Source organism: Squalius cephalus (genome assembly GCF_949319135.1).
Source record: "Squalius cephalus genome assembly, chromosome: 1".
NCBI classification, from domain to species: Eukaryota; Metazoa; Chordata; class Actinopteri; order Cypriniformes; family Leuciscidae; genus Squalius; species Squalius cephalus.
In genome coordinates, this window is record NC_137122.1 from 46,946,891 (window position 1) to 46,963,397 (window position 16,507).

The window sequence follows — 16,507 nt, forward strand, 5'->3', positions numbered from 1 at the left end:
CATATTGACACTTGATTGCAAAAAAATATTGCTGTGGACGATATGCATATAAAACAATATATTAACATATATCTTCTATGCATTGCTTTCAACTGGTACAATCATTTATTGCCTTTAAACAATCTTCATTTGTAAGTTTTCTCAGCAAATACTGATTTCATTAGTTCATTAGCACACATTCAGTTCATTTCATTTTAATGGATTGATTGCTCTAAGTGTTCCTGTTTTTATAAAAGCAAAACTGAATTTCTTCTTTACATAACTGCCCACCCAAACACTTCAAAAACCAGGTGACCTATAACTTCAAAAACATCTCTGTATTAATAATTCATTTCTAATGCTGTTCAACTCAAAACCAACAGACCTTCGACCCCTTAGGCTCTGCGCAAGGCTTAGTGCTAATCGCAAACTTCGCCATAAAACTTTTTTGACTAGTCACCCGCTCTGTTCCCCTCCAGCGGTCCATGGCCGACCCTGCGGCTACACTTGTCCTCTCGGGCCGCCGGGTCAGCCATGTTGCTCCGAAGTGGGTCCAGTCGCCCGCCTCCCTGGTGCTCGGGTAATGGGCTGGCAGGAAACCGGCTTCCTCCGAGCGCTGGAGACACTGTAAAACGTTAATGGCTCACCGTGGGGATCCGCGATTGAGCCGGGGCCCCCGAACCAACCCCATTATTCATTAGACGAGAACGTTATTTATTGCCTCCCGGCACAAACACAACAAGCCAATTAATAATTAAGCATTTCTATCCGCCTCTGTACAGCTCGCGCAGATGAGGAGGACAGGAGATATGAACGCGAGCATGAGATATTGGCGGTCGTGAGCTGCATAACTTCAGCACTATTGAGGAAAACGCCAGTTAAGACCCAACCATTGTCTGGAGAGACTCAGAGCCAAATCCAAACGAAGCGGAGCGGAACCGTCGCTGTGGCTTTTGTCCAAAATCTAGCGCTCAAAATCCAGCCTCCTGTACATTTAGTAATGAACATCAATAAATAATGTCAATATAAATCTGATGAACAGGGTGGGATCTGAGGCTTTTTTTATGAACTAAAAGTCTTTCTGATTAAAAGAAAATAGATGGAGAGTATCATTTATCTCAGTTCAACCATCTAAGGAGATCTGGATGCCCAGAATAAAACTACAAACATCTCTGCACAGGTTTTACAAGAAAACTCACATGAAGGGCTACATACATGCATGCATATGAAACTTAGCAACAGGGAAATGCAGATACACACTATGAGTGTGTCACATTTCTAGTTAAAGGTCACAATTGAAGGTCACACAACTAAAACGCATTAGTATCCACAAAAAGGAGCCTAAACCTCATTGCATGGCTTCAGTCAGATTTACTGAAATTGTTTTATGTGCCTGTCACTGTATGTTTGACTGGAAACTTGACCAACGTCTTTTTCCTGTGTGAGTAATTCACTTCTTTTTTTTAAAGTTGCTTCATAAAAGCCTATATTGAAAAGATTGTGTTGATAAATGGTTTATAGTGCATTTTCAGCTTCAGTTTACATGTGCTTTGCAGTGAAATAGACTTGCGTTAAAACTTCTCAAAGACCTATATTTGTTTTAAACAGCAATTCACACAGCTAGTGCGAATGCTCTAACTGCTTTCTTTACTGTACAAAACTACAACAGTTAAAGATCCTATATCACAACCAGTAAAGAAAAAAATCTGCAAAGAAAAGTTCTGTAAAGAAAAATCCCTGCAAACACAATAAATGTTCATGTTCATGTTCATGACCGATCTGTACACATTCAATGAATGTTCTTAAATCGCAACCTAAACGTATTCAGTAGCTATAATATTCTTAGCATGCTCTATTTACACATTCACTAATAAAGCTATGCATATCTGTCTATCTGGTGAATGGGCCGTTTTACTAGCAGATCCCTGAGACGCGAGTTAAGACCTTCCACCCAAATCTTCCTGTAAGTGCATCAGCTGACCTGTATCTTCAACTCCAGTATTGATCGGCTGTAGACAGGCTGCGGAGGAACGGCGGGGGTTTAGCCGGGATGTCGTCCTGAGATCGAGCCGAGGTCTGTATCTGCTTCAGGTCAACATAATTCTGGATCAACTCCTTATCTGAAATAAAGTTACAGAAAAATACGACTGAAGATTCTGAAGTGAAGCTCAAAAATTCAGCAGTGAACGTCTCAATACCGGAAAGTCCTTCCCTATTACACGAGTTTCAAAATAGTACATACTTTTATTCAGCAAGGATGCATTAAATTGATCAAAAGTAACAGTAAAGACTTGTATAATGTTACAAATGATTTCCATTTCAAATAAATTCTGTTCTTTTGAATTTTCTATTACTCAAAGAAACCTTAAAAGTACACATGTATCATGGTTTCCACTAAAATATTAATCAGCACAACTGTTTTCAACATTGATAATAATCAGAAATGTTTCTGGAGCATCAATATTATCATATTAGAATAATTTCTGAAGGATCATGTGACACTGAAGACTGCAGTAATGATGCTGAAAATTCAGCTTTGACATCACAGGAATAACTTACATTTTAAAATATATTCAAATAGAAAAAAGTTATATTTCACAAAATTACTGTTTACTGTGTTTTTGATCAAATAAATGTAGCTTTAGTGAGCATAAAATAAAGTGTATATAGGAAAAAATTGAAATTAAATTAAATATATAATTATGTACATATAAAACAATCAATATATGAATATTAGCCATAATAAGTATTAAATGTAGATTGTATTGTTATCTCTCACTCTGCAGGTATTGAACTTGAAAGCCAAAAATGTCATGAGAGTTTTAGTCACAATAATCATGCAACTTAATTTTCAAAGATACAAACAATTAAAAAAAAATTTTTAAATTGTATCTTTAAAAACCACCTTAGCTCAAACATCTTCAGGGACTCGTGCCCCCTTTAGTTTTAAAGGCCATGACGCTTCTGAAAGTAGACATTCAATTTCATGGCATATGAAGTTTACACTGATTTCAATGTATTATAGTGGCTCATCATTGTAAAGGTTTTTGTGTGGAGTTAGGGCAGTACTCGTTTTTTTTTTTTTTTGCCTATGTGTGCATGTGTGTGTGTTGCTCATTTGACTTTCTGCTCGATTGGTCAGCCTAATGTGGCCAGGCTCTGTCGCCCCTGGTAATTGTGCTCATTTCATTTTGGCAGCCTGCGAGGAGCCTGTCCATCACTACAAAGTATAATATATAACACTTATTCAGAAGAGTGTGTGTGCTCGTCTGTGAGAAAAGAGAAGAAAAAAAAAAAATAGGACACCAAACGCGTGTATGAAGACGTAAGCACGTGGATGGATGTTTAATCAATTACACAAATGACATTAAATGAATATACTTAAGAAGCTTGTGTGAGAACAACAAAACTGCCATTAGTGAGAATAACAAAGTAATGATGCTACATTCTAGCTTTTATACAGCTTACTGTAACTACAGACTAGCTTTCACAGAGCTACGGTCTCTAATGATTAGGAGTGTAGAACAAAAAGCTACGTTGCTATTTTTTTTTATTTTGCACATGCAGCTTTACAAGCAAGAAAACTACTGAGGCAATGAGTCAAACACAAAGCACTGGGAATTCTGATTCAATTTAGTGAATCAGTTCATTAGGATGATTCATTTAAATGAACTAGTACGAAAACAAATAATGTTTTTTCTTTCTTTTTACAAATAGCTAATATACTGCTCTGATTGAAATAAACATCTGATAGTAATATACCGGGAAAGATAATAGCTTATAACTTCACTTGCGACATGGCTTCAACTGCAGAAAGGCTACAGTGATGTCGTCAACCTCATCATTATCGTGAAATCTTTTCATTTGATAAAAAAAAAAAAAATTGCTTCCCTGACTTGGAGCAAAAAGGCTGGATAATTAAGTTTTAAGACATGCCATAAATGTGTGTGAGAGCATGTGCATCTGTGCATACGAGTGTGTGTTTGTGTGTGTTGTAGCTCATCTCTCCTGGCCATATGGGGCACAGGAGAGGAACCCTGCACACAGATGGCAGATCGTACAGCATTTTATCTTCCATCTATCTCACGATCATCTCTTTTATCTCTCTCTCTCTCTCTCTCTCTCACTCTCCTACAGAGTCAACTTTCATACACACACACTCTTGTTTTGCTATCTTTGTGGGGACTCTCGTTAGGTATGATTTTTATACTGTACAAACTGTATATTATACCCCCTAACTCTAAACCTACCCATTTATTAATCCATTCCCTCATGGGGATCGCTGGTCCCCACAATGTAGATGCCCCCACAGGTTTTACTATCCTTGTGGGGGCATTTGGTCCTCACAATGTAATATAAACCTGTACACAGACACACACACTTTCTCACAAACAGTCTCACAAAATATTGCAAAATCTTACATATTAAATACATTTTAATATATAACTTTATACAACTTTAGTTTTCAAAAACTTGATTTGCAGGTTTAAATGAGAATGTTGAGAATATTGACTTTTTGGATTCAGTCGGGGAAAAAAGCATTCATTTAATGCAAGTTAATACCCTTCACCAACCTCTCTGTCACATCTTTATGCATTTATCACGTAGTACGTAAATTACATATACAAATAATTGACAATCTTTACACCAACAGTTATGAAGATCTATTGAATGTGACTAGTTAAATTACTTAATTAATCAGTCTTAACTTGCAAACGTCGTTAGAAATCTTTAGCCTACCTATCAGCATCATGAAATTAAGACACAGATTCTGTAAGGTAAGAATAAGAATAAATTCCACCCCCAAAACTGAACACACACACACACACGCATGCAAATGTCACTGTATTAATTTCATAGTGGCTCATCATTTTGATGAAGTAAAAGAGAGGGGGGAGAGGGAGGACAAAACAAGCTGTGCACAGCCGGGAGGGAGAAAAATATCACATTTTCCAGGTGATGAATTTTTCCAATTTCTCGCAGACAAGTACATAAACTCGTTCAATTAGGAGCAGAATCTGGAAATGAGGGACTGTGGACGGTTGGAGAGCCCGAGCCCTGATGGCTAATTTTATTGAGTGGAAAATTGAATCAAATTGTTTCATTGAAACAATCAGCCTGTACTCCTTATATTCCACTCAACACAGACACAAACACATGCAAAAAATAAATAAATAAACAAAAAACACCACTATACGGTTCACACTCTTTTCTTAAATGGATCAATTGAGAGTTGAGAGCTCAAGAGCCCAAACTTTCACAGCCTGTCACTTCCCTTTGACAAAACAAGGTGCATATTAATTATATTAAATGAAAACCAACAGATTTCTGACAGTAGAGGAGACATAACTCTGGTCATTTCAGTCTCTGTCCTCAGCGGGACATTAGAGCGGGTCTTTGGTGCCCTTTAACTGTAAACTGTCCATCTGTTCTGCAGCGTTAAGCTTGCCAGCGCTTCCCTCCGAGGGTCACATACTGAAGCAGACATCAGAAGAGAACTCCTTGTGGTTTCACATGAATACATTTCACCAATGAGATCCCCTCTAATAATGAGACTTCATTCTGTATTAGCAATAAGTCCAAAAGGAGTTGGTCTGTGTAACAGACCCTGCAGAAATAACTTATTTATATGGTCAATATATATCTTGTATAACATAAAAGAAGTGGAGAGAGCTAATGTATTCACTGAGCTCATAGGCCTGCATCCAAATAAATATGCTGTGAAATTAAATATTAACCACATGAATACATTACATTTATTTAGTGCACTAACTTCTGTTAAAAAAACAAAAACAAAAAAAAACAGGGAATCTTTATTGAGCACTTTATCATGGTCTTCTACTTTCATGGTCTTGGCTTTAGAAATACTCTAGAAACAGTTTCCCATTACGCATTATTTCATAGTCATTAACATAATCATCAATGCATATATTATTATTATTATTATTTTGATCATTTATCACAATTTCCACTGGCCAAAGCTTAACCACACTCTTAAAAATAAAGGTTCCAAAAGGGGGTTTTCACAGTAAAGGCATAGAAACACCATTTTTGATTCCCCAAAGAACCTTTCAGTGAACAGATCTTTTTTTCTCAGTGTGAAGAACAATTTAATAATGTAAAGAAACTTTCTCCTCTATAAAGAACATTTTGTGCAAGAAAAATGTCCCATGGATTTTCTTCATGGAATTATTGATGCTAGTAAAGAACCTTTATTTTTAAGTGCATGTCAGTTTAAAAAGGTAAAAGTCAATTCTTCTGCTTTCAAGATCTAGACTTAATAAATCACACCATCGCCATATAAAAAATATAAAATGGTCAGATATCATCCTGGACAAGAGTTCTAAAAACTAATCTCAGCAATGAAGTGATTTACCCAAGTAGTTTCTTGCCCAAGACACTAGAAATCAATGCGGGACAATGAAAAAGAGCTGTTCATATGCATGTTTACATGTCAGAAATACATCAGTAAATCTCTAAATCCATGGCTAATTAGTGACAAATCAATAACACAAATTGGTGCATCACTCCTAAGCTCATAAACCAACAAATCAACCCACATAAACTTCTCAGTCGGCTACAGAATCAGCATAAACTACTGAAAGAAATGTGGATTTTAACTGGCACAGAATCTGTAGTGAAACTAAAACGACTGGGCCTACTACCGTTCCCTCTCAGTGGTCCCATCTGTAGAAACCTCACAAATTATAAAGACGTAGATTATATTGGTTTGCTTTAGACGACTCTGATCGTTGAACAGTTAGACAAAGCTGTACTGTTCAAATCTGAAAATGCCTGATTTTTAAGCGGCGAATGGAGGAGTTTGTGGCCTCTTCTGGATTCGCTCCAGACAGTGCTCAGAAAAGTGGCACCTAGAAAAATATAGCAGTGGTTCAGATGTGTAACATTAGAACAAAGTCAACATTGATGCAGGAGCTGGAATTATTTGTCGAAAGTACTTTCCGCATTGTATTGCCGCCCAGGGAGAAGCACCACTAGCCCTGGCCTGTTACTAGGCTATATACGCTACCATTCAAAAAATTGAGGTCAGTAGACTTTTTAAAGAAATTAATACTTTTGTGTGCTCTTTTTGTATTTTTTAAATTCAAAGAATCCCCAAAAAAGTGGCAAGTTTACCATAAAATATTAAGCAGCACAACTGTTTTCAAAATTGCTAATAATAAGAAATGTTTCTTGAGCAGCAAATCAACATATTAGAATGATTTCTGTGACACTGAAGACAGGAGTAATGATGCTGAAAATCCAGATTTGAACAGATTTTACGGTTAAAAATTGTTATAAACTTTCAATTTATGATCAAATGCAGCCTTGGTGAACATTAGATACTTAATCTTAACAACCATAAACTTTTAAAACGTACACATTTATATGAAACATGCATGTATTTTATTATTATTATTATTATTATTATTATTAATAAAGAAAAATGTTCCGTAAACTTGTTTCAGATATCAAATTCAGCAGCTTTTTCTTTTATCCCTCAAGGATTTCAATTCATCTATGATTTATTCAAGTCCCATCATCATTAAACAATCCTGACATGCTAATGTTTATTCCTAAACCACACTATGACATATAGGAGATGTAGCATCACAACTAGGATAAATGCTATATGTAGTACCCATTTAAACAGAGAGGAAAGTTTATGAGACGTAATGAGAACGATTTAGTGGTGAAGCTGTCATTAAAGACAAGCGTCTCATCATGTTTTATTGACAACACGCATCTTCAGTTAGCCAGCAGGGAGGCAGCAACCCAGAGGCTGCAGATTGAACAGACGCAGGAAGCTAATGTGCTAATGCTGCCGCTTAATGACTCAGTGAGAGCTTAGCAAACTGTCCACTATAATAAGAAAAAACATCCTGTTCAAGAAGCAACATAGCTGCAAGTGATGCCGTTATCTGTTTATTGCCAATTACAGACATTATAACTTTAGTTTTTTGGGGGGTTATTTTCCATTTATTGGTTTGTTTATTTGTTTTAACTAACGTTAGCATGTTTGGGTTGATTTAATGCTTGATAAATTGATGAAATAATGAGAAGTCTCTTGCTGTATATAAGCATCTAACGTTAAATGTGTGAATCTAACTTGTTAGCAAGAGTGTGTGTGGTTTCGCTAGGTAAAATGTGTGTGTGGGGGGGAGGGGCTGTCCACGGAAGTTAGCTAAATCTGACAAAACCTCAACATATATGTAGAGTAGACATACATTTTTTTTTTAAATTCTAAAAATGCAAAAAGTTTACTTTAATGTTTGCTTTCAAGAGGCCTGAACACACCAACACAAATGTTCAGCAAATAAATTGTAAATTTTCACATACGAAAGCGAAAATGTGTGTGTGTGGGGGGGGGGGGGGGGGGGAGGGGAGGAGGAGGTAGACAGGCTGAGAGAAAATTCACTCTCTACTATATTCTCAGAAGGCGAAGCACTGCTACTTCTGCTGAGTGATTTACTCCAACTCGGAGCGAACTCTCTTCTCCTCACCACGGGGCTCCTCAGGTGCTGCGAGCAAATCACTCCACCCAAGTAGCAGTGCTTCGCCTTCAGAGAATATAGTTCCCAGAATGTATACGGTTAGAAGATGGCTGTGTCTCATGTGACCTTGTTATTTGTACACGCTGTGACTATACAAATCACAACATGTAAATAGGAAAATGTTGGCGTTATTTTGTCACTTATTGGGAGCAGTATGCTAGCTGGAGCCGTTTACCTCCAGTCTTTGTGCTAAGCTAGGCTAGCGTTGGGTGCGTCAGACAGAGTTACGGCACGCACGGCGATGAGAAGGGCATGTATGGATTTATCTAACTCTGGGGGATACGGTGAATAAGCTAAAGTTCCAAAAAGTCGGTGTGTTCCTTTAACATTTATTTTGTTTCAGTTTTTAGGCTTAGTTAACTATAAAAACTCAACTCTTCTTGGTTGTGTCGCTTTGAACGGAAGCATTAACTGCCGTTCATTCAATTTAAAAAATGTTATTGCACCAAACATTCATATTGGTGTAGACAGGCCTTTAGCCTGCAATTCCCATTAGCTTTACATTTAAAAAAAACTACAGGTTAATCAGTGGTTTGGTTTGTCCCCATTTAGACAGTAAACGTGCATGTGTGTGTTTGAATTGGAAGGTCTGTTGGAAAACATATGTTTGAGGAAACCAGCTTTCCTAACCAAGAGGAAACAGCACAATCCCAGAAGACAGACAGGAAGTCCATGCAGCAGGACACCAGCTGACTGACATCAAAAGTCATGACACACACACACACAACCAATGCCCCTTAAAGATTCTCAAGGGCTGTTCGACTCCATAATTTAGTCCAAGGTGTACACATTCATTTTGACAAGATGGCAGAGTGAGAGCTCAAGATTTTCCACCCCTCCCTCAAGGCCTGACTGGTTTCCTGGAGGACGTCCCACCCCCTGTGGTGCTGCACGCAGGCAGATCGCTTACAGTCAGGTGTTGGGCCGCGAGCTCGCAGGAATTCCCTGACAGAGACATAATGGCCTCCGGAGCACGCGGCTCCTTTGGATTTGTTCCCTTGACTTCACACGTCTTCCCATCTCCTCCTGCGCACATGCAACGCCCTGTCAAAGAGGTCACCGCTCAGGGTCATCAGTCACGTCACAGGGTCGTTTCCCGTCGATATTCGGCTTGATGTGTGCATCCCCGACATGTGGATCGGTGCTCGCATTCGTACGGCTCTGGAACCCTGCCACTCTTCCTCTCTCCTCACCTGCGGCTCCACAGCAGGATTCCTCTGACATTCCCAGATCGTAAAACTCACAAGGATGTTGTTTCTGGTCCCACCCCCCCTTCTACTGTAGCGTGTGAACTGGCCGTTCAGTCGGCGGACCCCATGCATCCTCTGAGGGTGCGTCCATTTTTTTCATGGTTGAGGGCCAGAGAGGGGAAACTGCTCCAATTACAATAATGCGGTTCTTCTGCTGTGTTGTCAGAATTTCTTCCCACAAATCTCCAAATATCTATACAACACAATATAAAAATGTATATTTTCTTAAGCTTAGAAACAATTCCAAGAACAGAAGAAAAAAAAAATCTCTATTACAATGTACAAAACAATTGGTCTAGAAATTCTGCATCAATATTACAGTAATAGCCTATTATTACTTATGTCCTCTAAGAACATTGTCACTACATAACTGAGATGCAAGATGGCGCGATGGAGGGATACGGCAAGACACGAAAGTAGCTCCAGTTTCAGAATAAACAATCTAATATACAGCATTCCCATGGATGAGGATAAATATTAAGAAATATCTGACCAACTGTCTAATCTGAATCAGGTATTCCAGAGAGTCATGTTATCAGACAGAATACAGAGTACATTTAAAGGAGTCAAAAGACTAAATAATAATAATAATAATTGAAGACTGCAGTCACCTCACTGGCTGTAACAAAGTAGTGCCGCATGCCCCATCAAACAACACATGCAATATGTAAAGCTCTTCAGCAAACAGCTCTAATTTGAGTCTTAATTACCTTTGACTGGCTCCAAGTACACTTAGGAGAGGCTCCCTACTGCCCAGAGTCCTCATTCTCCTTATTCAATAATAAACAAACATATGCACTCAAACCCAACCACATGCACACACACTCTTTTAATACACTCCTCTGCAAGTAGATTTAAGACAATCTCTCCATAGTTTCCTGTTTACTACTGTTTACCACTCATTAGCTTTGGCGCTGGATGTTTGGATGCTCTCACAGGAAAGACTGGCTCTCTGTCGGACTGACTGTCTCGTTCATTTTACCCCCCTCACTTTCTCTCTCCACTGTCTGGCCCGCACATGTCTGTCACAAATGGATACACAGACAGGATGGTCTACACAAGTGGCTGCCAGAAACACACAAAAGGAGTGAGAGAGAATAAGTGCTGATGTTAAGAGAAATTAACTTTTTTTTCCATAGTGCCGCAAGAGCTGAGAGGTCAACAACTGCTGACTACTAATATCATAACAGACCGAAAGAGCATTGATTTATCCATCCATTTCATCCCAAAGTAACATACAGCGGCCACAAAACAAGTACTTGGACACTTAAATGACGCTTACAAATGTGTGAATGTCACTGCCTTTGCAAAATATCGAAGCAAGTGGCATTTATTTTATATAACGATAGTACTAGAACACTTTTGAAGCAAAACATTGAAAAAAAGGTTTGTTTAAAATAATAAAACAATACTTGTACTGTAAAAATTAAGACTTTCTGGTTTTAAACTTAAAGTGCACTACAGTATACCTGTGAACTAGTGTTGTCAGTCACAAATTAATACCATAAACATATCTTATACCGGCTGAAGTTTCATGATCCCCGGTAGTATCACAATGCCGTATTGTTTATTCATAATTCAAATCTACAAAACGGACCAAATTTTCATAAATGCGTAGATGTAAAAGAAAACTACTAGACTAGATTTTCCTCTGAATACTTAATGAGAATGAATAACTTGCTATTGTTACCAATCAAATGAAATCAGTGAAAAAAAAAAAAAAAAGAACTAGGTTAACTGCAGATGTGACAGAAGCTGCATCTGAAGTGGCATTTAGATGTTTTTACACTGACATTTTAATGTTGCTCAGAGGTGGTATTAATGCATATACATACATTGCAACTACAATTGTATAAATCATGTTATGAGATTAATATTTTAAATCTAATATTATGAACATAGAAATATTAAATGTTGAAAAAATTCTGAAATAATATACACACTTTTAAATAGGAAAGTAAAACCGCCAGTAGGTGGCAAGTCTCCCCTACACCCTCATTCACTATGCCCTACATTACTCACTAATGAACTTGAGGGAGTGAATGAAAACGAGTGAGTGAATTTGGACCCTGAGTGCCCCGGAAGGGCTCCTGCTTTTGCATAGCTTGTGCTTGCTGTTTAATAATTATTTGAAACTTGGCAAACTGGCAGCTCCAGTAGTAAAATGAAAAGACTTATCTTAAACGGCTTTGACAGTTCCAATATGGATTATGTATAGTGGCCGATAGAAACAGTCGTTAATGAGGCATCTATGTATACAGTGAGGAAAATAAGTATTTGAACACCCTGCTATTTTGCAAGTTCTCCCACTTGGAAATCATGGAGGGGTCTGAAATTGTCATCGTAGGTGCATGTCCACTGTGAGAGACATAATCTAAAAAAGAAAAAATCCAGAAATCACAAAATATGATTTTTTAACTATTTATTTGTATGATACAGCTGCAAATCAGTATTTGAACACCTGTCTATCAGCTAGAATTCTGACCCTCAAAGACCTGTTAGTCTGCCTTTAAAATGTCCACCTCCACTCCATTTATTATCCTAAATTAGATGCACCTGTTTGAGGTCGTTAGCTGCATAAAGACACCTGTCCACCCCATACAATCAGTAAGAATCCAACTACTAACATGGCCAAGACCAAAGAGCTGTCCAAAGACACGAGACAAAATTGTACACCTCCACAAGGCTGGAAAGGGCTACGGGGTAATTGCCAAGCAGCTTGGTGAAAAAAGGTCCACTGTTGGAGCAATCATTAGAAAATGGAAGAAGCTAAACATGACTGTCAATCTCCCTCGGACTGGGGCTCCATGCAAGATCTCACCTCGTGGGGTCTAGCCCAGAACTACACGGGAGGAGCTGGTCAATGACCTGAAAAGAGCTGGGACCACCGTTTCCAAGGTTACTGTTGGTAATACACTAAGACGTCATGGTTTGAAATCATGCATGGCACGGAAGGTTCCCCTGCTTAAACCAGCACATGTCAAGGCCCGTCTTAAGTTTGCCAATGACCATTTGGATGATCCAGAGGAGTCATGGGAGAAAGTCATGTGGTCAGATGAGACCAAAATAGAACTTTTTGGTCATAATTCCAATAAACGTGTTTGGAGGAAGAAGAATGATGAGTACCATCCCAAGAACACCATGCCTACTGTGAAGCATGGGGGTGGTAGCATCATGCTTTGGGGGTGTTTTTCTGCACATGGGACAGGGCGACTGCACTGTATTAAGGAGAGGATGACCAGGGCCATGTATTGCGAAATTTTGGGGAACAACCTCCTTCCCTCAGTTAGAGCATTGAAGATGGGTCGAGGCTGGGTCTTCCAACATGACAATGACCCGAAGCACACAGCCAGGATAACCAAGGAGTGGCTCTGTAAGAAGCATATCAAGGTTCTGGCGTGGCCTAGCCAGTCTCCAGACCTAAACCCAATAGAGAATCTTTGGAGGGAGCTCAAACTCCGTGTTTCTCAGCGACAGCCCAGACACCTGACTGATCTAGAGAAGATCTGTGTGGAGGAGTGGGCCAAAATCCCTCCTGCAGTGTGTGCAAACCTGGTGAAAAACTACAGGAAACGTTTGACCTCTGTAACTGCAAACAAAGGCTACTGTACCAAATATTAACATTGATTTTCTCAGGTGTTCAAATACTTATTTGCAGCTGTATCATACAAATAAATAGTTTAAAAAAATCATACATTGTGATTTCTGGATTTTTTTTTTTAGATTATGTCTCTCACAGTGGACATGCACCTACGATGACAATTTCAGACCCCTCCATGATTTCTAAGTGGGAGAACTTGCAAAATAGCAGGGTGTTCAAATACTTATTTTCCTCACTGTATGTATATATATTGGTTGTACACTCCTATTGCGGTGCATTGTGGGATTGAATGAGTGCACTCGGTAACGTCCACTATGGTTTCTTTCAGACACCACTGCAAATGGCACCCTATTTAAGGGTATGGGGGGCGATTTCAGAGTAACTGTTTTTGTGAATGGCTCATTGAATCATTGATCAAAAACACAGATTCATTCAGAAACAAAACTCCTGCTGTGTGTTCGGAGAAGCGCAACTTTACTTTGTTTAGAACTATTTTCATTGGTGAAATAGAGAGAAAATATCAACATTGACAATGTTGTGTAAGTAAGTAAATGTGTCGTGTGTCAGTTAATAGTAACTTTTTTGTTTATTGAACTTATTAAAATCAGTCACATTTGCAATCAGAAACTATGCTTGCAGAAAAACAGCTCCCTTGCTCATGTCATATTGCTAAACTATATTGTGTTATAAATATATATATATATATATAAAAAAAGAACTTATACAGGAGCATTTTTTGCCACTAAATCTTGAAATTTCCAACTCTTGACTGGAGGACAGTATGTATATTGTGGAATATAAATTCATTTATAATGTTAAAAAAAATCACATTATAAGGATTTAAATGATTGATAAGAACCGAGTGCAAATGCGACAGGAACTGTGACATCTACCATGGATTTGTGCTAATGCTAACCAGCCAAACCTTGAGCCTTACTTGGGTTTGAAGCCTGAATGCTAATCTGGAATTAGATGTTCCAGCAAAAGAATAATTTAGATGCTTCTGATCTTCACCTACAATGTCTTACCAAGTTCATCACCCATCCCTTCACTTTCACACAAGTGAGTCTAAATCTGTCTGTCTTTTTCAGTGTTTCATTCTGTCTTTTTCCTGCACTCATTTGTTCTCACAATCCTTTTCTCTCTCTCTCTCTCTCTCTCTGTGTCTCTCTCTCTCTCTCTCTCTCTCTCTCTCTCTGTCTCTCTCTCTATGCTGACAGTAATGATGAGCTATGTTCAGTCAGGCTGGAGATGAGAGACACATCAATCTGTCTCTTCCGACACATTTTACATTTGATTTGTTTTCATTGGGCCAGAGTTCCACAGCTGAAGAAGAGCATGAAAGAGAAAGATTTGAAGGTATAAAAGACTCGTACAGCAACTGCTAAGCTTTCATATACTCACTGTCACCCAAAAAGGGCAGTAGACCTTCATGTTACCTAGAGATTAGAGGAAAGACAGATTCATTTCGAAGAGCACATGGAGTTCAGATGCATAATTTTCTCCTTTCACATTTCAGAAGCGTTTGTTTGTGCCTGTGAGGTTGTGTTGTACCACAGCTGTTGGTGTGTGTGTGTGTGGCCGCAGGCGGTGTGTTCTGCAGTAATGGGAACGGTGTTTGAGACTGAGACTGTATTAACAGGATAATTGAGTTGCTCGATCAGGCAGAGCCGAATTCTGTAAAGATTCGTAGAGTTGGGCAGACTAAACCGCCTCCGCCTTTCTTTCGTTCTTTTTTATGTTTTCCTTTCTTTCTTTCAGTCCACCCATTCTCTCTCATGCAAACCTTTGATGCTATATTAGTAAAGTCCTCTCACAAACACAGTGCTTTTGACAATGAAATAATAACATTTACCACACTATACTATATCTCTAAACCTAACCCTCTTGGAAACCTGTTTTTTGAGCTGATATACTGAGATCAAGCACACAAGACAGGTTTCATTATATTAGTGACAACATTTCAGACAACTGAGGGAATTTCATATAGCCAAACCTGTAAACCCAAACACATTTACTCACTGAAAAACTAGATTCCAACAGACTGTTGACAGACAGACAATCCAGAATGGTAGAAAGAACAATAGGCAGATTTTTTGTTTTTTTGTTTTCTGTTAAAACTTGTATACGAGATGTAAATCCGTTTAAATTATTTTAGTCAATTTAGTTTTTTAGTGTTTATGGCACATTGGCATTGCATTGTCAATGTAATAACAAAATTATAAAATTAGATCCAAAAGTTATTCAAGGTAAAGGTTAGTAAGAGAATTTTCACTCTAAAATTACATTAACACGCATAACGTTTACATCTTGTGGCTATTATAAAAGTATTTAACATTTAAAGATTGACCTCATTCACTTTCATTGTAATTTCCTCGCTGTAGTTTTTGCTTTTTTAAATGAAAAGGAGGTACAAGTCAAAATAACTGTTGTGATAATCAACAACATGCCACTGATACAGAACTTATACTGAACCCGGATAATTCCTTAAAAAAACAACAACCTGATTTCCCCCTGCGATGTGAACAGAACAGGAATACACACTCATCAGAGCAGCGGCTCGCGTGTGAACGTGGCCTGTGAGACTTTACTGACGGTTGATATAAACTATACTGTCTCTCCTCTTCTCTCTCTCTCTTTCTCCAGATGGTAATGTTCTCTTTCTCGTCCCTGTGCAGACTCAGCTTCTGTATGGAAGGAGATTTATGGGAGCCCTTCGTCTCAAAATCACCACTCTGAGTCCCTGCACACACCAGGGTGTGTGTGGGTGTGTTTGACGGCGTATCTCAGTGTTGCAGCTTGTGTGTGTGTGTGTGTGTGTGTGTGTGTGTGTGTGTGTGTGTGTGTGTGTGTGTGTGTGTGTGTGTGTGTGTTACATTCTACCCTGCTGTGCATGTGCGCACACACACTCTAAAACACACTCGTAACCACACAAATATACTGCAAACAAACAGGGGAGTATGGCAAATAAGAGTGTGTGCGTCACAGGCAGGAGGGTTGCGTGTGTGTGTGCTCATCTGCAACCTGCTTGCTCTCTCATTTTCAATCTCAGCCCAATTAATTTAGCAGAATTAATCTCTCGCTGTGCACAGCCGTTCCTACCACACACACACACACACACA

General features: G+C 38.7%; 1 long non-coding RNA gene across 2 annotated transcripts in view; it reads right to left on the bottom strand.

The window, feature by feature from the left end:
• LOC307166864 overlaps positions 1–16,507 on the bottom strand; it is a 259,475-nt gene that overhangs the window by 231,663 nt on the left and 11,305 nt on the right. For both annotated transcript variants that reach the window (XR_013822702.1, XR_013822703.1), the window contains exon 3: positions 1,961–2,099. This is a non-coding gene — a long non-coding RNA (uncharacterized lncRNA). The remainder of the gene's footprint in view (positions 1–1,960; positions 2,100–16,507) is intronic.